The sequence below is a fragment of the Bos taurus genome, chromosome 20 (assembly GCF_002263795.3).
Source record: "Bos taurus isolate L1 Dominette 01449 registration number 42190680 breed Hereford chromosome 20, ARS-UCD2.0, whole genome shotgun sequence".
Lineage (NCBI taxonomy): Eukaryota > Metazoa > Chordata > Mammalia > Artiodactyla > Bovidae > Bos > Bos taurus.
The window spans coordinates 36,654,060-36,679,552 of record NC_037347.1 but is presented as its reverse complement, the minus strand read 5'-3'; the positions used below and the strand labels follow the sequence as shown (position 1 = coordinate 36,679,552).

At 43.2% G+C, this 25,493-nt stretch overlaps 1 long non-coding RNA gene across 2 annotated transcripts in view; it reads left to right on the top strand.

Annotated features, from left to right (window-relative positions):
• The first annotated feature begins 789 nt into the window (after window positions 1-789).
• LOC132343235 (uncharacterized) overlaps window positions 790-25,493 on the top strand; it is a 36,150-nt gene continuing 11,446 nt past the window's right edge. The window contains exons 1-4 of one of the 2 annotated variants that reach the window (XR_009491968.1): window positions 790-2,485; window positions 4,121-4,233; window positions 6,580-6,665; window positions 20,579-20,737. This is a non-coding gene — a long non-coding RNA (uncharacterized lncRNA). The remainder of the gene's footprint in view (window positions 2,486-4,120; window positions 4,234-6,579; window positions 6,666-20,578; window positions 20,738-25,493) is intronic. The other variant, XR_009491967.1, reaches the window with a different exon arrangement.

Below are 25,493 nucleotides of genomic sequence, written 5' to 3'. Positions count from 1 at the left end.
GTCTTAAAAAGCAGATCCCTCAGTCCCAGTCAGATCACATCTGCTGTTATTGCAGAGATGAGCCGACCTCTACTGTGAAAGTCTCTCAGTCATGTCTGACTTTTTGCGACCCCGTGGACTATACAGTCCATGGAATTCTCCAGGCCAGAATACTGGAATGGGTAGCCTTTCCCTTCTCCAGGCAATCTCCCCAACCCAGGGATTGAACCCAGGTCTCCCTCATTGCTGGCGTAGTCTTTCCCAGCTGAGCCATAAGGGAAGCCCAAGAATACTGGAGTGGGTAGCCTATCCCTTCTCCAGCAGATCTTCCCGGATACAGGATACTGTACAGGATACTGGGGTCTCCTGTATTGCAGGTGGATTTTTTACCAACTAAACTATCAGGGAAGCCCAACCTCTACTGAGCCTTGCCTAAAATGTAGACAAATGAGGAAAATGAATGATTGTTTTTTTATCATTTTAAGTTGTAGACTTGCTTCACTAAAATATATAATTTGAACAACCTAAAAGAGAAAAAGAAATAATTCAACCATTCAAATACAAATACTGCTAATATTTTGATGAATTACTTTCCAATTTTTTCTTGTATCTAAAATTTTGAGATTTAGTTTCTCTTTTACTGAAAACATAATTTTAATAATTATTAATTAAAATATGGTATATTTTCACTTTTAGAATAAATGTAAATTTTCCACACTATTTCAAACCTTATGTATGATTTTAGAGGCAACTTTGTTTTTGTTTAGTCACCAAGTTACGTCTGATGCTTTGTGACCCCAAGGACTGTAGCCTGCCAGGCTCCTCTGTCCATGGGATTTCCCAGGCAAGAATACTGAGTGGGTTGTCATGTCCTTCTTCAGGGATCTTCCTGACCCAGGGATTGAACCTGCATCTTCCACTTGGCACTTTACCACTGAGCCACCAGGGAAGCCCTAGGGGCTACTTAGTCATCCATTATATAGATGTGTCTTCTATTGTTTTCAAAATTGGTATATGAGCAATGGGTCTTTGTCTTCAGATCTATGCCTAGCATTTCTTTATATACATAGGATTCTTTTCTTACAATTGGTTACTAAAATGGAATTTTAGGGTGTCAAAAGAATGACTCATTTTTTTCCTATGAGTAAATTATCTTTTCAGTGGATACCCGGTTGGAGGGGCCAAAGATGATTCTGAGAAATAATCCTAATTACTGAGTTGAATTGTGTCGCCCACCCCCGCCGCCAATTCATGCACACCCAGAACCTCAGAATGTTACCTGATTTGGAAACAGGCTGTTTGCAGATGCAATTAGTTAGGATGAAGTCACAGTGAATCAGGGTGGACCCTAAATCCAGTGGCTGGTGTTCTTCTAAGAAGGTCACGGGAAGCCCCAGAGAGACACACACAGAGGGAAAAGACCACGTGAAGATGGAGGCAGGAGACTGTGAAGACGGAGTGAGGCGGCCAAGCCAAGGAACTTCAAGGATCATGGCAACCATGAGACTAAGAAGAGGCAAGGAAGGATCCCGCCCCAGAGCCTTCAGAGGGATCATGACCCTGAGGGCACCTGGATTCCAGAGTTCTGGCCTCCAGAACTGTGAGAGACTAAATCTCTGTTTTAAGCCATCTAGTTTGTGTTAATTCACTAAGGCAGCCCCAGGAAATGAATATACCTAACAAAGAGACATGAAGGTACACTTGGTATAAGGTGGGACTTTTCAAGCCTGCATTTCCCAATTCATTAAGGGCCTAGAAAGAGAGAAAAAACTCAGAGACTTGCAAGGTCCAACATCAAAGTTTAGAATTCTGTTTTCCTACCTTCCCACCACACCCCTGGTCCCTGCAAGGCTCCAACAGTCAGCATGGACATGACTTACTATGGTTGTTGTTTTAAGCCACTAACTTTGAGGGTAATTTGTTACAGAACAATAGACAACCGATACAATTTCTAATGCAGCTAATTCAGCTTACATTTTGAGTATCTAGGGTGAGCTCATGAAGAATTTGTCTTAAAGCAATGAGGTCTTGGCTCTTCTTGGTGGGGACGGACAGATTTTATTCCCTAGGATGGAAAGACTGTAGGGACTACTTGGGACAAGCCCAGAGATTTTAGCTAAAGGGAGCAATTTTAATATTCTTCAGTTCTCTTGAGTTAGCAGAGTGGCTGCTCCTTCATTTTCCCCTTAATCAACCTTGGCGGCAGGGTTTGCCTGAGCTGCTGTGGCTTCTGCACTTGGCTCCTTGGCACAGACAGGCGTCCAGCATTGTAGCTTCCTAATCTAAGGTATCTGAGGCTCTAGGCCTGTGAGTAAGTCTGCCTCACAGCCTTTTGTATTCTGAGACGCCAATGGCTGAGTAACAGATGATGGTTTTGCTGTTTACAAGGTACTTAGAAGCGTGGGTGGCTGACTGGACTCGCCCCAGATCTGCCCGACACAGCTGATGTGACCAGATGTCTGGTGCTGCTCCTCCGATCTCTGGGGCTGATCAGTCATGGCAGAAGGTAAACATGTGATGGAAGAAAATTTGCTCCATTAATCAAACAGTCTTAATGAGTGGTATGGCTGGTATCTTGGAAGTCGCATGAAATACGAAGTCAGAAGTTTGGGCTTCATGTTTCTCCTTTGCTATGTAGTAATGTTGTGAGTTTAGGAAAATCAAATAAACTGTGAGTCTCCATTCTTCATCAGTGGAATAGGGTTGATGTTAATCACCTAGTCTGTATCCAGAGGGTGTTTTATGGTTCAATTGGGGGAAAGGGGCTTTGTGAACCATAAAATGCTAATGTAGTTGTTGGCTCTTGTGTTTATGTGTTAGTAATATCTCACTGAGTACACACGCAAGTGTTAGTCACTCCATCATGTCCAACTCACTGTGACCCCATGGACTGTAGCCCTCCAGGCTCCTCAGTCCATGGGATTCCCCAGGCAAGAGTACTGGAGTGGGTTGCCATTTCCTTCTCCAGGGAATCTTCCCAACCCAGGGATTGAACCCAGGTCTTTGGCATTGCAGGCAAACTCTTTACTATTTCAACCACGAGGTAAGCCTAGTCAGTCATGTCTGACTCTTTGCAACCCCAGGGACTGTACAGTCCATGGAGTTCTCCAGGCCAGAACACTGAAGTGGGTAGCCTTCTCCTTCTCCTGGAGATCTTCCCAACCCAGGGATCGAACCTAGGTCTCCCGCATTACAGGTGGATTCTTTACCAGCTGAGCTACAAGGGAAGCCAAAGAATATTGGAGTGGGTAGCCTATCCTTTCTCCAGCAGATCTTCTCAACCCAGGAACTGAACCAGGGTCTCCTGCATTGCAGGTAGATTCTTTACCACCTGAGCTATCAGGGAAACCTGTGTATTCACAAAGGGCACATTTTTAGGAAACAAGCCCAAATCTATTATAATCTATTATTATAATTCCCGCATAATCAAGGAGAATTTGATTCTGTATGTTTGAGAGGTTGTCATCTAATGTGAAAGTTGACCAAATTTCCCAAGATTTGGCTAAGGTTGTCTTAGGAGGCTCTGGTCCTGTTTGATTCTGCTTCTCACGGAGTCAGCAGGGACCCTGGTATACTTCCTGGTGCCTCACTGTTGACCATCTTCAACTCAATTGATGACCTTCATGGTGCTGGTGGTGACAGTATCCAAATTCCATCCAAATTTAGAAAAATGGGAAAGTTATCTTTTGCATTTCTCATAGGCTATTTTGATAGTGCTTTATTTCTTATTTGTCCTTCATTCTCCAAAGCATTAAAAAATACCGTGTTCATTCAGTTGGGTATCATGTGGCCTTTTCCTTGGGCCCAACTGCCTCTTGTTTATGAAAAATAGCAAGTTAACCGTGACAAATGGCCGGCAGCAATTTTGCCTCCAACGTACATAGACTTTTTTCTTCTCCTTATTTTGTTTTTAAAAATAATAAAGTATTTTTCCATTGGGAAAAATGTCATTCAGAGATACATAGCATAGAGAAAAGCTCTGGAGTCAGGAGAACTGGGTTCAGATCCCAGACTGAGCCAGTTTCATAAGCTCTTTGGAGCCTCAGTGACTCTCTGGGCTGTTATGAGAACCAAAGTGTGCCAGCACTTTGCAAACAATGAGATGCTACACAAGTGTTCTTACTACTTTATCTCTTTGCAGCAGCATTCCAGCAGGAGCAGGCGACTCTTCAGAAATTCTGGTTCAGGATATTGGAAATGCTGTATCGTGGCCTATGTGTATTTGATCTGCAACATGCAAGTCCTGAAGAACAGGTAGCAAATCTATCTCTTCACCTGAAAAATGTGGAGCCCTAGATTTGAAGTCCAGTCCCCACCAACAATTGTTGGTGCTCAGTGCCCACCAACGATTATGGCCCTCCCTGAAGTTGGAAACTAGACCATAACCCAAAGCTTTCTTCTGTTGATCTGTCCCCATGGCCATGTTCTTTATTTCATCCAGCTCCAAGGCTGACTGAACCCTCAAAGTGTCATGCATGATGACTCTTTCTTTCACCAGACAATGTGCGGCCTGGAGATGATATTCATAAATTTACTTGGGGCCAGATGTGTGGTCCTAACCTATCCGTGCCTGGGTTTGCTTGCATCTTCTAAGGTCTTTGTCATTACCAACAGTCAACAAAAATCAACATTATTCTTATAATTTATGTGCAGTCAGCTTTCAGGTTTTCCCCTTTATTGAAGATCAAAGGATTGTAAATAATGAGAAGACAGAATAGCACAACAAGCAAATGTTATTGCTTTTATCTCTGGAGATTCTGACAAGCAGTCCCTCATTCCATATGCCTTGGGAAATGCATCATAGCATGGGCTGTGGCAAAGCAGACAGATTGTGTTTTGCCCATAAGAACAATGCTGTCATTGGGAGGCAGAGATCAAGGACTGAGCATTCAGTAAGTTATGACCAACTGTGTATCCTAAAATTCAGACACAGTGGTAGAAGGCTGCTAATGTGATAGAGCAAAGCTATAATTAGAAGCTGGCAGACTTAGAAAGGATATTAAAGGTGATCTACCGTGAGCCATGTATCTTACAGATGAGGAGAGGGAAACTCTGAGAATCAGCTAGTTGTGTCAAGACACACTGTCAGTTAATGCTGGAGCTGGGACCATAACAAAAATCTTTGATAGCAGCTCGGTGTTCCTTCAGCTCCTCTCTTCCCAGAGATCACTGATTAGAATGGGATGGACCAAGCCTAGAGTCCCAGCTTGGCCATGTATTGTGACCTTGGGCAAGTTATTTCACTTCTTTGAGCCTCAATGCCCCTAACCATAAATCTGAGAAATTAATACTTAGCTCATGGAATTGTTTTCAGGATTCAACTAGACAATCAATGTAAGAACAAGACTTAACCAATGGCCCGGACGATGCTCAGTACATAACTGTTTCTATGGTTGTGCCAGTATGGCCAGAAATACCAGTTCAGTTCAGTTCAGTTCAGTTGCTCAGTCATGTCCAACTCTTTGCGACCCCATGAATTGCAGCACGCCAGGCCTCCCTGTCCAACACCAACTCCCGGAGTTCACTCAGACTTATGTCCATTGAGTCAGTGACGCCATCCAGCCATCTCATCCTCTGTCGTCCCCTTCTCCTCCTGCCCCCAATCCCTCCTAGCATCAGAGTCTTTTCCAATGAGTCAACTCTTCGAATGAGGTGGCCAAAGTACTGGAGTTTCAGCTTTAGCATCATTCCTTCAAAAGAAATCCCAGGGCTGATCTCCTTCAGAATGGACTGGTTGGATCTCCTTGCAGCCCAAGGGACTCTCAAGAGTCTTCTCCAACACCACAGTTCAAAAGCATCAATTCTTTGGTGCTCAGCCTTCTTTACAGTCCAACTCTCACATCCATACTGCATACATCACTCTGCATGCATGCATGCTAAGTCATTTCAGTCGTGTCCTACTCTTTGCAAACCCATGGACCATAGCCTGACAAGTTCTTCTGTCCAGGGGATTCTCCAGGCAAGAATACTGCAGTGGGTTGCCACTTCCTTCTCCAGGGGATCTTTCTGACACAGGGATCGAACCGTGTCTCTTACATTTCCTGCATTGGCAGGCAGATTCCTTACCACTAGTTCCACCTGGGAAGCCCATAAATCACTCCATCATAACATCTTCTTCTTCCCTTTGCTGAGTCGTGTCCGACTCTGCAACCCCATGGACAGTAGCCTACCAGGCTCTGCCGTCTATGGGATTTTCCAGGCAAGAATACTGGAGTGGGCTGCCATTTCCTTCTCCAGGGGATCTTCCCAGCCCAGGGATCGAATCCGGGTCTCCTGCATTGCAGACAGACGCTTAACCTAACCGAAATTAATTCTGCATCAATTCTAGACCAATCTTCTCGCCTTGGTTTGCAATCCAGAGAAATTGGAATCAGTCTCCCCATTTTACCTTGCTAACCTTCTCAGCCATAATTAGTCATATTGGAGTACTTTCATTAATCTGAGATTGCTACTCAGATTTTAGATTGTCCTTTAAGAAATAGACATCAGAGACTCCAAATACTCAATAGGCTTCACTAAAGAGTTTAGCTTCCGAGGACTTTGAGTTTAGGTCTCTTTTGAATCTTCCTGATCTCTTTTTTTATCTCCTCTTCATTTAAGGCACCAAGAATTTCAAGGCTGCTTTGAAGGGAGTAAAGAAGAAATGAAGAAACAACCCAGGACCACCTGAGCGGGAAATGGCAAAGGTGGGAAGAAGGGGCAGGCTGGCTGGTTGCCTGGGGACAGTGTGCAGAGGGCCAGTGATTCCAGCGGTGCTGCAGGGATCCACGGTGGGCCAGAGGGGCCGCGTGGGGAGCAGGGCTGCCGAGTCGCGTTTGCTGCGGGAGGGGAGCAGGACGGCCTTCTGCAGGACTAGAAAGGGCATCTGGCTTCCCTCTGGTCTTTTCTCTGGATGTGCTGCTTGGAGTGCGAGCCACAGCAGGTGAATCCATTTGCTATTCAGACAAGTTAAATGCGTGTGCTCAGTGGCTTCAGTCGTATCCAACTCTGTGTGACCCCATGGACTGCACCCCACCAGGCTCCTCTGTCCATGGGATTCTTCAGGCAAGAATACTGGAGTGGGTTGCCATGCCCTCCCCCAGGGGATCTTCCTGACCCAGAGATCGAACCCATATCTCCTTCGTCTCCTGCATGCAGACAAGGGAGGCACCTAAATCCCAGAGCCTGTTCACATGTGGGCATCTGAGGGTGGGCTCAGATTTCTTCTGTGCTCCATTCAGCTTTCTGCAAACCCTGCCTCTTTCTCCTGGCTGTGTCCCTTAGAGGAAGCCCTTGAGAGAGTTTCTGTTTCACTCCTAAAGAAACCAAGGGACAGGGACTTAAACCAGACTTAAACTAGCAGGTGTGGCTAAGCTGACCCGGGATCAAGAGTTTCTATCCCCCTAGGGCGGCATTTTATGGGCTTTGTTTATAAGTATCCTGTTACCCCTCAGATACAGGGAAAGTGATCTGGTCTTAGAAAATGCCAGATCAGAGATCCCGCAAAAGTCAAACCCATGACTGGGGTGTATGTCATATGCTTGGGCAGCATCTCTCTGGCTGGAACATAATTGTGGCCGTTGCTGCATTGCTAACTTCTCGCTCAGCCCTTTGTTGAAGCAACCATTCTTTGGGAAATGGGGTTTGGACTCTTCCCTGCTCTAAAATCCAAATGCCATCAGGGCTATCCTTCTCCATGCTGTCCACTTGGACAGCTTGTGGTGTCTTACAAGCTGCTGAAAGAATGTTGCCCGGAGGGAGGTTCTCTGGGTTGCGACACACTATGGATTCAGCCTTCTGGTGTGTGGTCTCGCCGTGAAAGGGTGATCCAGTATCTACAGAAACTGATTCTAAAGCATTAGACTGTGTAAGAGTCAGGTGGGGACAGTTGTTATAAATACCAAATCCTGGGCCCAACCCCCAGTCACTCAGATTCAATATGTTCTTCGGGCTGGGCCCAGGAGTCTGCATTTGTAACTAGTGTCCTGAGTGACTCTGTTCCGTGAAGCACTTCACATTCCTTCTGATTCTGAACTTGAGTAAATCTGGGAGACTTGGTGCCTCAGGAGCAGTGAAGCCCTTGACACAGCAACATGGCTGAGATGAGAGAATGTGCCTGATCTGAGAAGCCCCCAAGAGTGTTTTGGTCTTGGCCCCATTGCAACCTCTTGATCTTCTATTTTTCTGCCTACAACATGAAGCAGCTCATGCTTTTTTCATTATTTAAAATTGAGATATAGTTGATGTTCAATATTATGTAAGTTACAGGTGTAAGTTGTAAGTTACAACATAGTGATTCACAATTTTCAAAGCTGAGCACCAAAGAATTGAGGCTTTTGAACTGTGGTGTTGGAGAAGACTCTTGAGAGTCCCTTGGACTGCAAGGAGATCCAACCAGTCCATCCTAAAGGAAATCAGTCCTGAATGTTTATTGAAAGGGCTGATGTTGAAGCTGAAACTCCAATACTTTGGCCACCTGATGTGAAGAGCTGACTCACTTGAAAACACCCTGATGCTGGGAAAGATTGAAGGCGAGAGGAGAAGGGGACGACAGAGGATGAGATGGTTGGATGGCATCACCGACTCCATAGACATAAGTTTGAGTAAACTCCAGGAGATGGTGATGGACAGGGAGGTCTCGCGTGCTGCAATCCATGGGGTCACAAAGAGTCGGACATGAGTGAGTGACTGAACTGACACTGATATTCCATTTATAGTCGCTACAAAACACTGAGTATATTTCCTGTGTTGTATAATATATCCTGGTAGCTTGTTTACTTTATACATAAAGGTTTGTGTCTCTTAATCCCCTACCCCATCTTGCCCCCTCTTCTCTCTCCCCACTGGTTACCAGTAGTTTGTTCTCTTTATTTGTGAATCTGTTTCTTTTTTGTTGTATTCACTAGACTGTTTTGTTTTTTAGATTCCATGTATCAGTCAGTTCAGTTCAGTTGCTCAGTCGTGTCCGACTCTTTGCGACCCCATGAATCACAGCACGCCAGGCCTCCCTGTCCATCACCAACTCCCAGAGTTCACTCAGACTCACATCCATCGAATCAGTGATGCCATCCAGCCATCTCATCCTCTGTCGTCCCCTTCTCCTCATGCCCCCAATCCCTCCCAGCATCAGAGTCTTTTCCAATGAGTCAACTCTTCGCATCAGGTGGCCAAAGTACTGGAGTTTCAGCTTTAGCATCATTCCTTCCAAAGAAATCCCAGGGCTGATCTCCTTCAGAATGGACTGGTTGGATCTCCTTGCAGTCCAAGGGACTCTCAAGAGTCTTCTCCAACACCACAGTTCAAAAGCATCAATTCTTTGGTGCTCAGCCTTCTTCACAGTCCAACTCTCACATCCATACATGACCACTGGAAAAACCATAGCCTTGACTAGATGGACCTTTGTTGGCAAAGTAATGTCTCTGCTTTTCAATATTCTTTCTAGGTTGGTCATAACTTTCCCTCCAAGGAGTAAGCGTCTTTTAATTCCATGGCTGCAGTTACCATGTGCAGTGATTTTGGAGCCCCCCAAAATAAAGTCTGACACTGTTTCCACTGTTTCCCCATCTATTTCCCATGAAGTGATGGGACCGGATGCCATGATCTTCCTTTTCTGAATGCTGAGCTTTAAGCCAACTTTTTCACTCTCCACTTTCACTTTCATCAAGAGGCTTTTGAGTTCCTCTTCACTTTCTGCCATAAGGGTGGTGTCATCTGCATATCTGAGGTTATTGATATTTCTCCCGGCAATCTTGATTCCAGCTTGTGTTTCTTCCAGTCCAGCGTTTCTCATGATGTACTCTGCATAGAAGTTAAATAAGCAGGGTGACAATATACAGCCTTGATGTACTCCTTTTCCTATTTGGAACCAGTCTGTTGTTCCATGTCCAGTTCTAACTGTTGCTTCCTGACCTGCATACAGGTTTCTCAAGAGGCAGGTCAGGTGGTCTGGTATTCCCATCTCTTTCAGAATTTTCCACAGTTTATTGTGATCCACACAGTCAAAAGCTTTGGCATAGTCAATAAAGCAGAAATAGATGTTTTTCTAGAACTCTCTTGCTTTTTCGATGATCCAGCAGATGTTGGCAATATGATCTCTGGTTCCTCTGCCTTTTCTAAAACCAGCTTGAACATCAGGAAGTTCACAGTTCATGTATTCCTGAAGCCTGGCTTGGAGAATTTTGAGCATTACTTTACTAGCATTTGAGATGAGTGCAATTGTGCGGTAGTTTGAGCATTCTTTGGCATTGCCTTTCTTTGGGATTGGAATGAAAACGGACCTTTTCCAGTCCTGTGGCCACTGCTGAGTTTTCCAAATTTGCTGGCATATTGAGTGCAGCACTTTCACAGCATCATCTTTCAGGATTTGAAATAGCTCAACTGGAATTCTACCACCTCCACTGGCTTTGTTCATAGTGATGCTTTCTAAGGCCCACTTGACTTCACATTCCAGGATGTCTGGCTCTAGGTCAGTGACCACACCATCATGATTATCTGGGTCGTGAAGATCTTTTTTGTACAGTTCTTCTGTGTATTCTTCCCACCTCTTCTTAATATCATCTGCTTCTGTTAGGTCCATATAATTTCTGTCCTTTATCGAGCCCATCTTTGCATGAAATGTTCCCTTGGTATCTCTAATTTTCTTGAAGAGATCTCTAGTCTTTCCCATTCTATCGTTTTCCTCTATTTCTTTGCATTGATCGCTGAGGAAGGCTTTCTTATCTCTTCTTGCTATTCTTTGGAACTCTGCATTCAGATGCTTCTATCTTTCCTTTTCTCCTTTGCTTTTCACTTCTCTTCTTTTCACAGCTATTTGTAAGGCCTCCCCAGACAGCCATTTTGCTTTTTTGCATTTCTTTTCCATGGGGATGGTCTTGATCCCTGTCTCCTGTACAATGTCACGAACCTCATTCCATAGTTCATCAGGCACTCTATCTATCAGATCTAGGCCCTTAAATCTAGTTCTCACTTCCACTGTATAGTCATAAGGGATTTGATTGAGATCATACCTGAATGGTCTAGTGGTTTTCCCTACTTTCTTCAATTTAAGTCTGAATTTGGTAATAAGGAGTTCATGATCTGAGCCACAGTCAGCTCCTAGTCTTGTTTTTTCTGACTGTATAGAGCTTCTCCACCTTTGGCTGCAAAGAACATAATCAATCTGATTTCAGTATTGACCATCTGGTGTGATATCATACAGAAGCACCCCTTATTTGGAGTTCTTAAGAGGAAAACTACTGTATGACAGTAATGTTGATAAAAAGCATACTGTATAACAATAATATTGATAAAAATCCTTTACATTAAATCTAGATCAGTTCAGTTCAGTTCAGTCGCTCAATCGTGTCTGACTCTTTGCGACCCCATGTATCACAGCACGCCAGGCCTCCCTGTCTATCACCAATTCCCGGAGTTCACTAAAACTCACGTCCAGTGAGTCCGTGGTGCCATCCAGCCATCTCATCCTCTGTCGTCCCCTTCTCCTCCTGCCCTCAATCCCTCCCAGCATCAGAGTCTTTTCCGATGATAGAATGTAATAATAGCTTTCACTTTTTCTTTTGTTTTTCACAATAAACTCACTAAAACTTCACAGTGACCTAGTCCACCATGAAGATGTTGAGTTACAGAGATGTCTTCTGGACGCCACGGCGGTATCCAGTGTTCCATTACCTTAAGAGCAGAACTTAAGGTTGGGGTCCTGCTTTTTCAGCTGAGTGCTGGAGAGTCTGCATGGTTGATTGACCTCACCAAGGAGATGGGGCGTGTGGTGTGTGGTCATGGGATCTCTTGAATTTCTTCAATCTCTCGTCTGCCCAAGTTCTCAAAGAACTAGACCTGGAACTGGAAGTTGATCCAATCACTAGGCTGGTGGTCTTCCTGGAAGGCCCTCCTGCCTTTCCATATTCAATCCATGGAGTGTTAAGTGGCTATCAGCAATGACTATTGGGTATAGGTGTTGCCACTATTACCTTAACCCAGAGAGTTACTGAAAAGAAGTTTAAAATGACGGGGAAAAACATGGAGTGGCCTGAATCAGGACAGGGGCTTTGGAGATGGTGAGAGATACTGGCTTTTGGAACAATTTGGTGGGCTCATGCTGAGTGCATACCATGGACCAGGCGGCCCTGACCTCATGATTGCTGTCCACCAGGAGTTATAAAATCGTTGCTCACCAGCCTCTTTGGTTTGGTTTACACGGCACTATTATTTGTGTGTGTGTGTGAGGGACACGGAGCTACACTCTCAATATGCAGGATTTTATTACTCACAAGAACATGGCATTATTTTTTTAATGTGCGTTACTTGCCAAAACAAAATACAGATAATTTTTCATTTTTTAATTTCCATTTTCTTTTTTTTAAGATTTTTTTTATTGAAGGATAATTGTTGTACAGAATTTTGTTGTTTTTGGTCAAACCTCAACATGAATCAGCCATGACTATACATATATCCCCTCCTGTTTGAACCTCCCTCCCATCTCCCTCCCCATCCCACCCCTCTAGGTTGATACAGAACCCCTTGTTTGAATTTCCTGAGCCATTGAGCAAATTCCTGTTAGCTATCTATTTTACGTATGGTAATGTAAGTTTCCATGTTATTCTTTCCGTACATCTCACCCTCTCCTCCCTTCTCCCCATGTCCATAAGTCTCTCTATGTCTGTTTCTTCACTGCTGTCCTGTAAATAAATTCTTCAGTACCATTTTTATAGATTCCAAATATATGCATTAGAATATGATATTTATTTTTCTCTTTCTGACTTACTTCACTCTGTATAATAGGTTGTATGTTCATCCACTTCATTAGAACTCACTCAAATGCTTTCCTTTTTATGGCTGAGTAATAGTTCATTGAGAAAACTAAGAAATATGGCAAATAGATGGGGCAACAATGGAAACAGTTAAGAGACTTTATTTTTGGTGGCTCCAAAATCACTGCAGATGGTGACTTCAGCCATGAAATGAAAAGATGCTTACTCCTTGGAAGAAGTTATGGTCAACCTAGATAGCATATTAAAAAGCAGAGACATTACTTTACCAACAAAGGTCCATCTAGTCAAAGCTCTGGTTTTTCCAGTAGTCATGTATGGATGTGAGAGTTGGACTATAAAGAAAGCTGAGCACCAAAGGATTGATGGTTTTGAATGTGGTGTTGGAGAACTCTCAAGAGACCCTCGGTCTGCAAGACAATCCAACCAGTCAATCCTGAAGGAAATAAATCCTGAATATTCATTGGAAGTACTGATACTAAAGCTGAAACTCCAATACTTTGGCCACCTGATGCAAAGAACTGACTCATTGGAAAATACCCCTTTGCTGGGAAAGACTGAAGGCGGGAGGAGAAGGGGACGACAGGATGAGATGGTTGAAAGGCATCACTGACTCAATGGACATGAGTTTGAGTAAGCTCCAGGAGTTGGTGATGAACAGGGAAGCCTGGTGTGCTGCAGTCCATGGGGTTGCAAAGAGTTGGACATGACTGAGCGACTGAACTGAACTGAATGTTCCATTGTGTATATGTACCACAACTTCTTTATCCATTCACCTGTCGATGGACATACAGGTTGCTTCCCGATTCTGCTGCTGCTGCTGCTGCTGCTAAGTCGCTTCAGTCATGTCCGACTCTGTGCGACCCCATAGACGGCAGCCCGCCAGGCTCCCCCGTCCCTGGGATTCTCCAGGCAAGAACACTGGAGTGGGTTGCCATTTCCTTCTCCAATGCATGAAAGTGAAAAATGAAAGTGAAGTCGCTCAGTTGTGTCTGACTCTTAGCGACCCCACAGACTGCAGCCTACCAGGCTCCTCTGCCCATGGGATTTTCCAGGCAAGAGTACTGGAGTGGGGTGCCATTGCCTTCTCCAGCTTCCCTATTCTAGCTATCATGAATAGTGTTGCAATGAATGAGCAATGGGATACATGTGTCTTTTTCAATTTTTATTTCCTCAAGGTATATGTCTAGGAGTGGGATTGCTGGGTCATATGGTGGTTTTATTCCTAGTTTTTTAAGGAATCTTCATACTGTCTTTCATAGTGGCTGTATCAATTTACATTCCCATCAACAGTGCAAGAGCGTTCTCTTCTCCACACCCTCTCCAGACTTTATTGTTTGTAGATTTTTTGATGATGGCCATTCTGACAGGTATGAGGTGATATCTCATTGTAGTTTTGATTTGCATTTCTGTAATAATGAGTGATGATGAGCATCTTTTCATGTGTTAGCTATCTGTATGTATTCTTTGAAGAAATGTCTGTTTAGTTTTTTTCCCCACTTTTTGATTGGGTTGTTTGTTTTTCTGGTATTGAGTTGTATGAGCTGCTTGTATATTTTGGAAATTAATCCTTTTCAGTTGTTTCATTTGCTATTATTTTCTCCCATTCTGAGTGTTGTCTTTTCACCTTGCTTATAGTTTCCTTTGCTGTGCAAAAGCTTTTAAGTTTAATCCGGTCCCACTTGTTTACTTTTGTTTTTATTTCCATTACTTTAAGAGGTGGGTCAAAGAGGATCTTGCTTTGATTTATGTCATCAAATGTTCTGCCTATGTTTTCCTCTAAGAGTTTTATAGTTTCTGATCTTTACATTTAGGTCTTTAACCCATTTTGAGTTTATCTTTCAGTATGATGTTAGGAAGTGTTCTAATTTCATTCTTTTACACGTAGCTGTCCAGTTTTCCCAGCACTGTTTATTGAAGAGGCTGTCTTTGCCCCATTGTATATTGTCACCACCTTTATCAAAAATAAGGTACCAATAGGTGTCTGGGTTTATATCTGGGCTTTCTATCTCATTCCATTATTCTATATTTCTGTTTTTGTGCCAGTACCATACTGTCTTGATGACTGTAGCTTTGTAGTATAATCTGAAGTCGGGAAGATTGATTCCTCCACCTCCATTCTTCTTTCTCAAGACTGCTTTCACTATTCAGGGTCTTTTGTGTTTCCATGTGAACTGTGAAATTTTTTGTTTAGTTCTGTGAAAAATTCCACTGGTAATTTGATAGGGATCACATTGAATCTGTAGATTGCATTTGGTAGTATCATCATTTTCACAATATTGATTCTTCCTACCCAGGAACATGGAGTATCTCTCCATCTGATTATGTTGTCTTTGATTTCTTTCATTAGTGTCTTATAATTTTCTGTGTACAGTTCTTTTGTCTCCTTAGGTAAGTTTATTCCTAAATATTCAAAAAGAATATTCCTAATTCTTTTTGTTGCATGATGAATGGGATTGATTCCTTAATTTCTCTTTCTGATCTTTCATTGTTAGTATATAGAAATGCAAGTGATTTCTGTGTATTGATTTTGTATCCTGCAACTTTGCTAAATTCACGGATTAACTCTAGTAATTTTCTGATACTATCTTTAGGGTTTTCTATGTACAGTATCATGTCATCTGCCACCAGTGATAGCTTTACTTCTTATTTTCCAATCTGGATTCCTTTTATTTATTTTTCTTCTCTGATTGCTATAGCTAGGACTTCCAGAACTATGTTGAATAACAGTGGTGAAAGTGGACATCCTTGTCTTGTTCCTAATCTTAGGGGAAATTCTTTCAGTTTTTCACCATTGAGAATAATGTTTTCTGTAGGCTTATCATATTTGGCCTTTATTATGTTGAGGTAGGTTCCTTCTATGCCCATTTTTTGAAGACTTTAAATCATAAATGTGTGCTGAATTTTGTCAAAGGTTTTTCCTGTGTCTATTGAGATTATTATATGGTTTTTATCATTCAATTTGTTAATATGGTGTATCACATTGATTGATTTGCATATATTGAAGAATACTTGCATCCCTGGAATGAACCCAACTTGATCATGGTATCTGAGCTTTTTGATGTATCGCTAAATTCTGTTTGCTAAAATTTTGTTGAGGGTTTTTGTATCTATGTTCATCAGTGATATTGGCCTGTAGTTGTCTTTTTTTGTGTTGTCTTTGTCTGGTTTTGGTATCAGGGTGATGGTGGCCTTGTAGAATGAGTTTGGAAGTGTTCCTTCCTCTGCAATTTTTTGAAAGAGTTTTAGAAGGATAGGCATTAGCTCTTCTCTAAATGTTTGGTAGAATTCTCCTGTGAAGCCATCTGATCCTGGGCTTTTGTTTTTTGGGAGATTTTTGATCACAGCTTCAATTTCAGTGCTTGCAATTAGGTTGTTCATAATTTCTATTTCTTCCTGGTTTAGTCTTGGAAGATTGAACTTTTCTAAGAATCTGTCCTTTTCTTCCAGATTATCCATTTTATTGCCATATAGTTGTTCATAAGTCTCTTACAATCCTTTGTATTTCTGCATTGTCTGTTGTAACCTCTTCTTTTTCATTTCTAATTTTGTTGATTTGATTCTTCTCTCTTTTCTTCATGATGAGTCTGCCTAAAGGCTTGCCAATTTTATCTTCTCAAAGAAAATGTTTTTAGTTTTATTAATCTTTACTACTGTTTCTTTCATTTCTTTTTCATTTGTTTCTGCTCAGATCTTAATGATTTCTTTCCTTCTACTAATTTTGGGGGTTTTTTTCTTCTTTTTCCAGTTGTTTTAAGTTTAAAGTTATGTTGTCTATTCAATGTTTTTCTTGTTTCTTGAGGTAGGATTGTAGTACTATAAGCTTTGCTCTAAGAACTGCTTTTGCTACATCCCATAGGTTTTGAGTTGTCGTGTTTTCATTGTCATTTGTTTCTAGAAGTTTTTTGATTTCCCTTTTGATTTCTTATGTAACCTGTTGGTTATTTAGAAACATGTTGTCTAATCTCCATGTGTTTATGTTTCTTACAGTTTTTTTCTTGTAATTGATATCTAGTCTCATAGTGTTGTCATTGGAGAAGATGCTTGATAAGATTTCAATTTCCTTAAATTTACTGAGGTTTGATTTGTGACCCAAGATGTGGTCTATCCTGGAGAATGTCCCATGTGAACCTGAGAAGAAGGTGTATTCTTCTGCATTTGGATGGAATGTCCTGAAGATATCAATGAGATCCATCTCATCTAATGTATCATTTAAGACTTGTGTTTCCTTATTAATTTTCTGTTTTGATGATCTAACCACTGGCGTATGTGGGGTGTTAAAGTCTCCTACTATTATTGAGTTACTGTCAATTTCTCCTTTTATGTCTGTTAGTGTTTGTCTTATGTATTGAGATGTTCCTATGTTGGATGTATAGATATTTACAATTGTTATGTCTTCCTCTTGGATTGATCCCTTGATCATTATGCAGTGTCCTTCCTATCTCTTGTAATCTTATTTATTTTAAGGTCTATTTTGTCTGATATTAGGATCGCTACTCCAGCTTTCTTTTGCTTCCCACTTGCAGGGAATATATTTTTCCATCCTCTCGCTTTCAGTCTATATGTATCTTTAGGTCTGAAGTGGGTTTCTTATAGACAGCATATATTTGGGTCTTTTTTTTGTATCCATTCATCCAGTCTGTGTCTTTTGGTTAGAGCATTTAATCCATTTACATTTGAAGTAATCATTGTTATATATGTTCCTATTGCCATTTTCTTAGTTATTTGGGGTTGATTTTGTAGATCTTTTTTCTTCTCTAGTATTTTTTGACTATATAAATCCGTTTAACATTTGTTGTAAAGCTGGTTTGGTGGTACTGAATTCTCTTAACTTTTGCTTATCTGAAAATCTCTTTATTTCTCCATCAATTTTGAATGAGATGCTTACTATAATCTTGGATGTAGATTTTTCCCTTTCAGTACTTTAAATATATCCTGCCATTCCCTTCTGGCTTGCAGAGTTTCTGCTGAAAGATCAGCTGTTAAACATATGGGGTTTCCCTTGTATGTTACTTGTTGCTTCTCCGTTCCTGCTTTTAATATTCTTTATTTGTGTTTAGTCTTTGTTAGTTTGATTAGTAGGTATCTTGGTGCATTTCTTCTTGGGTTTATCTTGTATAGGATTCTTTGTACCTCCTGGACTTGATTGACTATTTCCTTTTCCATGTTGGGGAAATTTTCAACTATAATCACTTCAAAAATTTTCTCATACACTTTCTTTTTCTCTTCTTCTTCTGGGACCCCCTATAATTTGAATGTTGGTGCGTTTGATATTGTCCTAGAGGTGTCTGAGACTATCCTCAGTTCTTTTCATTCTTTTTACTTTATTCTGTTCTTCAAAAGTTATTTCTACCATTTTATCTTCCAGCTCACAGATTCATTCTTCTGCTTCAGATATTCTGCTATTGATTCCTTCTAGAGTATTTTTAATTTCAGTAATTGTGTTGTTTGTCTCTGTATGTTTATTCTTTAATTCTTCAAGGTCTTTGTTAATTGATTCTTGCATTTTCTCCATTTTGTTTTCAAGGTTTTTAATTATCTTTACTATCATTACTCTGAATTCTTTTTCAGGTAGTTTGCCTATTTCCTCTTCATTTATTTGGACTTCCGTGTTTCTAATTTGTTCCTTCATTTGTGTAGCATTTCTCTGCCTTTTCATTATTTTTTTGTTTAACTTATTGTGTTTGAGGTCTCCTTTTCCCAAGCTTCAAGGTTGAATTCTTTCTTCCTTTTGGTTTCTGCCCTCCTATGGCAACCCACTCCAGTATTCTTGCCTGGAGAATCCCGTGGATGGAGGAGCCTAGCGGGCTATAGTCCACGGGGTCACAAAGAGTCAGACATGACTGAGCGACTTCACTTTCACTTTATGATTGGTCCAGTGGTTTGTGTAAGCTTTGTATAGGGTGAGATTTGTGTTGAGTTTTTGTTTGTTTTTTCTCTGATGGGCAAGGCTGAGTGAGGTGGTAATCCTGTCTGCCGGTGATTTGGTTTGTGTTTTTGTTTTGTCTGTTGTTTAGATGAGGTGTTCTGCACAGGGTGTTACTGGTGGTTGGGTGATGCCGGGTCTTGTATTCAAGTGGTTTCCTTTGTGTGAGTTCTCACTATCTGATATTCCCTAGGGTTAATTCTCTGGTAGTCTAGGGTCTTGGAGTCAGCGCTCCCACTCCAAAGGCTCAGGGCTTGATCCCATGTCTGAAGATGACCCAAAGCTGGCGGGGATATCAAATTTGTTGGAGAAAAAACTGAGATTCAAAATGAGCTCAGAGGGGCTGGAGTACTGGACTGTTCCAGCCTCTTCATGGCCCGAGTGGAGGGGAGCCATTGCCATGGGTTCTGCCCTTCAGCACTGGAGATGAGAGGAGGAGAAGGAACTGGGAAAGGAGTAAGGACAAGAGGGGATGGGAGTCACAGCAACTGTGCCAGAGGCCATAGAAAGAGGAGGAGGTGGACGAGCAGGAGGAGGTGGCAGCTTCTGTGGCAGCTGCCCAAAATAAGGATGTTTAGTATTTAGTGGGTACATACTGGTCCACCTGAACCAATTGCTAAATTGGTGAAAGCTTCCTGTTCTCTGAGTAAATATTTTCCTGAGCACCCTCAGGGTCCCCTTTCCTCCAGCGGAGACATCCCCCCAGAGCACATTCAAGCCCACTTCCCTACATTCTGGCTATAAAGAGGTTCCATCTGGCATTAGGGACCTGCATGTCCCTGACTCCATCACAAGGGCTCACATCCATTTGCTGACAAGTCCTTGCCCAGAGCCCGGATAGCTGTTAACTACTTTGATTATCAGCCCCGCCTTTAGGTGATGCAGTCTGCAGCCTCCGGCTGGACCATGCAACCCTGCCTGTGGAGCGGGGATGTGTTCTATCACACATGGCTTTTTTGGTGTTTGGGTCGATTTTAACTTTTAATTGGAAAAGCTCTTTTATTTTCAGAAGTGTGTACATTTCTATAGCACAGTGCTAACCCTGATCAATCTGGAGAGGATTAGGTAAATTTTTATAACTGAAAGGAAACAGGAAATTCATTTTTAAGTTTTGTGGCTCCAACACATTAATGTGATTTTTTGTTTAAGTATTGAATGCCATTCCAGAGACACGTTTAAGTTCTTTATAGTCAGAATCAGATGGCAGTACAGCTTGAAAAGAAAACAATAAAATATCTATTTGTTCCTTTCAAGCCTGCCTGTTTTTCTTCCCTTCACAAACAGCCATCTAAATGAGACTGGAAGGCCAACCTTAGAGGAACCTGTTGTTTCTCCTCCAAGAGATTGTTCTGTGTCTAGAGAAGCACGTGTTCTGATTTAATTAGAAACCGGTGGGGCACTGGGCCGGCTGGCTGGCTGCTCTGGCCGCCCTGGAAGCCGGAGGGCTGAGTGGAGGCCAGGGAGTCTGAGCATATCTTTGGGGTAAGAGATTTGGTTACACAAGGGAGGGGAGCTGATGGCTGGTCCGCTCATTTGGGGAAAACTTTCTGGGTGGTAGGAACTAAGGATAGGGTGTAAGAAACTGATACACTGGGAGAGGGGTGAGGTGAGCAGAAGAGGCCAGGCCCTGGCTGCCTGTGTCAGCCTGCGGAGGGCAGCTTCGCCTCTCCCCTGCATCTCCCCGTCTCCCCCAAATGGAGTTCACGGGACTAAATTGTGGTGGGGTTTGCCTGGTGCCCATTTCCACAGCTCTTCCTCCTCACGACCACCCAGATAAACCCACTTCTCAGGGCGCTGGCTAACGGGCTAACTTCTTGGTCATCCTTTCCAGGCTTTCGTGAGGTGGTGGAATGGAGAGGAAGGCAGACAGTTCTTGAATTCCCTTCCTCTGAAGCAGAGGCAGTAGCTTCTGTGTCTTCTCCCTCTACAGCTGGAGTCTCCTGCTTTTATACCTCCTGCTCCATCGTGTCCTAACCAGGGCTTACAGACTTCTCTCCCCCGTGGGATGCGGATCCTGCGATGCCAATGACCAGAGCTTCCCTTGTTTGTAGAGCCAGCATCTGGCGCTGTATCTGCACAGATTAATTCAGTAAGTGGAATATATATTCATCAGTCAAAGGCAGGCAAAATCCAGGCTAGATGGGAAAGAGGACTGACATTATTGTGTACATGTGACACAGTGATACTGCTTTCACAGAATCAAAGGGCAGTGAAGGCCTTGAGTGCCTGGGGAATCAGGAGTGTGAGTCACACCAGGAGAAGCAGAGTGGCGCAGGTGGGATCAGTAAGATTTTAGTCATGGCATGGTCTATGAGCTGGGAAATTGGTTGTCACGCAATGTTGAATAGTCACTCAGATTTATCCACAACCCTCCAATGTTCATCTCAGACATTCTGGCCAAATCAGTGTCCTATTTGTATAATCTACATTCACTTTGCTTCCAGTTTGAATTTCTTGTGTATTCCATTCCCACCCTATTGGAATTAGCTGAACTCATTTGTTGAATCCTCACAGTGAGCCTAGGGGGTACACCTTGCTGGTATTAACCCTCACAGGGGCTCTGGAAGGTGGGGACCATCCTCACTGTGCATGTGAGGCTCCGGGGCTCAGACTGGTCCCAAGGCAGGATGGCCCTGTGCTTGGAGAGACTCTTTCCAGACTCTGCCGCTTATAGTTATGGGACTTAGGGGGAAGTTACCTAACCACAGTCATTAAAACCAGAACATTTGGAAAGAAATCAATGTTTGTCTTGGCCAACCCATGCTGGGCCAGTGCATTAGAGCGGCTGTGGTAGTGAGTGACTTGCTCCGTGTCAGATGCACGTGTATTTATGAGAACTGTGTGACCTCTATTGTTTCCTTTCTCTGGGACGCGAGGAGAGACGGCTCTAAGCGGCATTCCTTCAGTTGTGCTAGTTCCGGAGTTGGGAAGAACCTGTTCAACTCACAAGCTGGACAGGCCTTTCTCTTGGACCTGAAAGATTTATGACCCGATCATCCAGAAGCCCCACCACAAAAACCTCATTGAGCTGGTTACATGTTATCTTCCGAATATCAGCTCAGATGAAAAGGACCGTCTGGCCCACTGACAACCATCCATTGGCTTCTGCACAGTGTATTATTGTCCAACGCTTCCTCGGGAGCTATAATTAGGTGATGGTGTAAGGAGGCCACGGTGCGCGTTTGAATAGCGACTCTATTTGGGTCATGATGTCACTCACTCACTCGGGTCCCTTCTCATCATATGGCCTTCACCAGAGTGTGGTTGGAATTCAGCACACATGAAATCAGACCTTCACTGAGTTTTTCATGAAGTAATGATAGCTCTTGGGATGAAGAGCCTTTACATATCTGAAATAATTATGACTTAAGAGTTGAAGTTCTGGGACCCCACTTTCTAGCTCTTTAATCTGGACAAGCCTCTTAGAGACTTCCTTTGTTCATCTGCTAATTAGGGTTCACGGTACTAGTAACTTCTATGGGCTATAACATATGGTGTATATATTACTTGCCTTTCCCCCATCATACCCAATCAATGACTACGTCCTGAATGTTCCCCCTCTGAAGTATTAATATCTCTCAACTCTTTCCATGGTTCTCTGTCACCATCCCAGGCCCAGCCACTGTCCACTCTGGCTTAGATCATTGCACTAGCCTCTTCACTGCACCCACTCTTATGTTCCTCTAATAGACAGGCTGCTTCCACAATCATCTTGTGGGTCAATCTCCTGGAACACAGCCTCCAGCTTCAAACCTTCCAGTGGTTTGATCTAAGCCGTTCTCTGAGGCTGAAGCCCCAGTTCCTCATCTTGATGGTCTGTCCTTGTCTGTATCGCAAAGCTCAGGTCCTACCACGGGTCTCCCCCACTCCCACCACCGCATCAGCATTCCAGCCAAATCAGCTTATTTTCAGCCACTCAAATACCTCAAGAACTCTCCTCTTTAAAAGCCCTCTGTACCGGTTGTTCCTTCTGCTTAGCACATTCTCTACCCGTTCTCCACCACTTCCCTGCCTTGCCAATTCCAGATGCTCCTTTGAGAACCAGTTGGAAATGCTGCTTCCTCGGGAAATCCTCCTGAGATGTCCCCCGCCACCTCCACCATTATTATAATCTCCTGATAAACAGGCATGCTCTACTTCCCAGCATATGTCACAACTCCAATTAAATAATTACCTGGAAAGCATTTGTTTAAAGCTTATCTTCCTCTCTGGACTCTTTCTAAAACGTGGTTTCATTTCTAGTATACTAAGCGGCACATAACGTTCACTCATAAAACATTGTGGAGGGATGAAACTTGTTATTCCTCTCAGCACTCAATCCTGCCATTTTTTGCGGTTGAATATCCTTGGGTCACCTTTGCTAGTTAATCTCCAGCCTCCTCTTGGTTGAGGATAGAAGGCTCTGTGTGAAGGAACCCCATCTCTAGGTTTTCCTGGCCACCGAGGGCTGGGTGGAGAGCACGGTAGGAGTTAGAAGAGAGTCACTAGGCTGCTGAGTGTTACAGCTAGAAAGACACTTAGGGTTCAGTGAACCCCTTGGCCACATTTTAAAGATGGGGAAACTGAGGCCAAGAGAAATTGAAAGTTATGCTCAAGAGTAGAGCTAAGGAATGGATTCAGTGACCCTAAAATATTCTTTTCTCAGGCATTAACACACACATAGAAAACATTTATACACAGTTTGTAGAGCATTTTCTATTTCATTACTGTTGCTCTATTGATCTTTAGAGCAGCCTTGAGAAGAAGGTAGGGCAATCGTTCATCCTCGTTATACAGACGAGGAAATAAGAACAGGGTGTCTGGTGACTTATGCCCACATCCAAGGTCAACCCAACTTACAAGTGCAAAAGCCTGAGTCCCCGAGCTTCAGGTTCTAGGGTGCATGTTTTTTCCCACCACATTGCTCTGTTTTTCTTACAAATAAATACTTGTGTGTGTGCTTAGGTGCTCAGTTGTGTCTGACTCTGCAACCCCATGGACTGTAGCCTACCAGGCTCCTCTGTCAACAGAATTTTCAAGGCAAGAATACTGAACTAGGTTGCCATGCCCTCCTCCAGGGAATCTTCCTGACCCAGGGATTGAACCCGCCTCTCTTGCATCTGCTGCATTGGCAGGCAGATTCTTTACCACTAGCGCCACCTGGGAAGCCCCCAAACAAATACTTGGGCAACTCCATTTCTGGTAAGAAATGCATCAGCCAGAGTCTCAGATGGGAGCAGAGAGAAGTTCTGTTTCATTCTCTTCCTTGCTCACTTAATGGCTGTGATGTCTGTGACTCAGGCTTCCCTCTGTCAGGTGACACAGGATAAAGTCAGAGGAGGTGATGGGGTGGGTGTAGGTGCTAAGCAGTCAAGGCTAAGCCCTCGCTCTGCTACTCACAGCTGGGGACCCTAACCAGCTCATCAGGAGCCGCTCTGAGCCTTAGGTGTCCAGCTGTAAAACATAGGTACTTGTTGCCTCTCTCTAGCATTGTTCAGGATTAAATGAGATAGTGCTTAAAAGACACAGAGAAAACAGAAGGCACTGCTTAAGCACTATTTATCCTAACACCCTGGCAGCCTGCAGCAACAGAGTTGAGAAAAAAATGTCAGAAAAGGTCAGCCTTTGGGTCAGAGAGGTGTAAGGAGTTCTCAGGAGGGCACCATGAACCCTGAGGTGTGGTTGAAAGGGGAGGTTTGCAGCTGATGCAGACTGTATTTTAGCCGCAGTCTCTTCGGCTGCCTCCTGATTTCATCAGTCTCCGTGTGTCCTGACTGCTGCTTCCGTGCCTTGCTTGCAGTGAGTGGGGGTGGAGTTGGGGGACTCACTTGTTGGGGGTAGACAGTGTCCGAGATGCCCCCTTCACCCCAAAAGAATCAACACATTTCTGCCCAAATTATGTTTCCTATCTCTGCATTTGGAGTGGGGAAGTTAAAAAAAGGAATGGGAGAAAACGTTTATAAATTCATCTGACTGCCAATCTGAAAATGGTTCCATTTCTTAGAGCCATTTGTGAGCTTTTGTTTTCCTAAGCTGCAACTTCACAAAATGCATCCAGAAACCACGCTTTAAGGAAATCTACTTGACCGAGCTGTGAACACTGCTGATTTACGAGTACCTTTCTTGGCAGTCTAGAAATTAAAACAGCATCCCTAATGGTGAAACTACAAAATCTAAATTGAGAATTTCATTATCGACATTTAAATTAAAATTTCATGGCAGACTCAGGAGCGAGGAGGCGGGGTTGTGGAAAGAGGTGGCAGATGATCAAAGTAGAAATCCAGTTTAAAAAAAAAAAAAAGAGATCAGGTCATTCCTGGGGAGGGTGGTCCGCTTCTGGAGAAATGACGGCCCTGGGAATTTACCATGTCCCTGGGCTGTGCTTCAGCCCACAGGCTGTCACTTGTCCACAGATCAAGGAGAAGTCCAAGGGCAGACCCATCCTCCCCAAGGCCCCAAGACTGCGATGAAAGCAGAAGCTGGAATAATTGCCAGCGCAAAATCACTGTGGCAAAGGTCCGGAATCCTACCCTGGCATAGCGAGCTCGTTCTCTCTGGGTGGGACTCCTTGTCTAAAGAGGGGGCAGAGAACATCTGAGTCTGCCCCCACCGCAGGGCCCCAGGGCCCGAGTCCCCACACCAAGTCTCCTGTGCCACCATTGCCACCAAACCCCATTTTGAAGGGCACAGCTTCTTTTTCTAAAGAGAAGACAAAGCTTTCTCTCCTTCACAGAGTCATACAGTCATATATTTTTCAAAGATGGAAAATGATGAATCCAAGTTCATAAATGAGATATTCAGGATGGCAAGGAAATTGAGGCATGCACATACATATGCCTGGAAATATCTTCTTTGGTTAAGGAAAA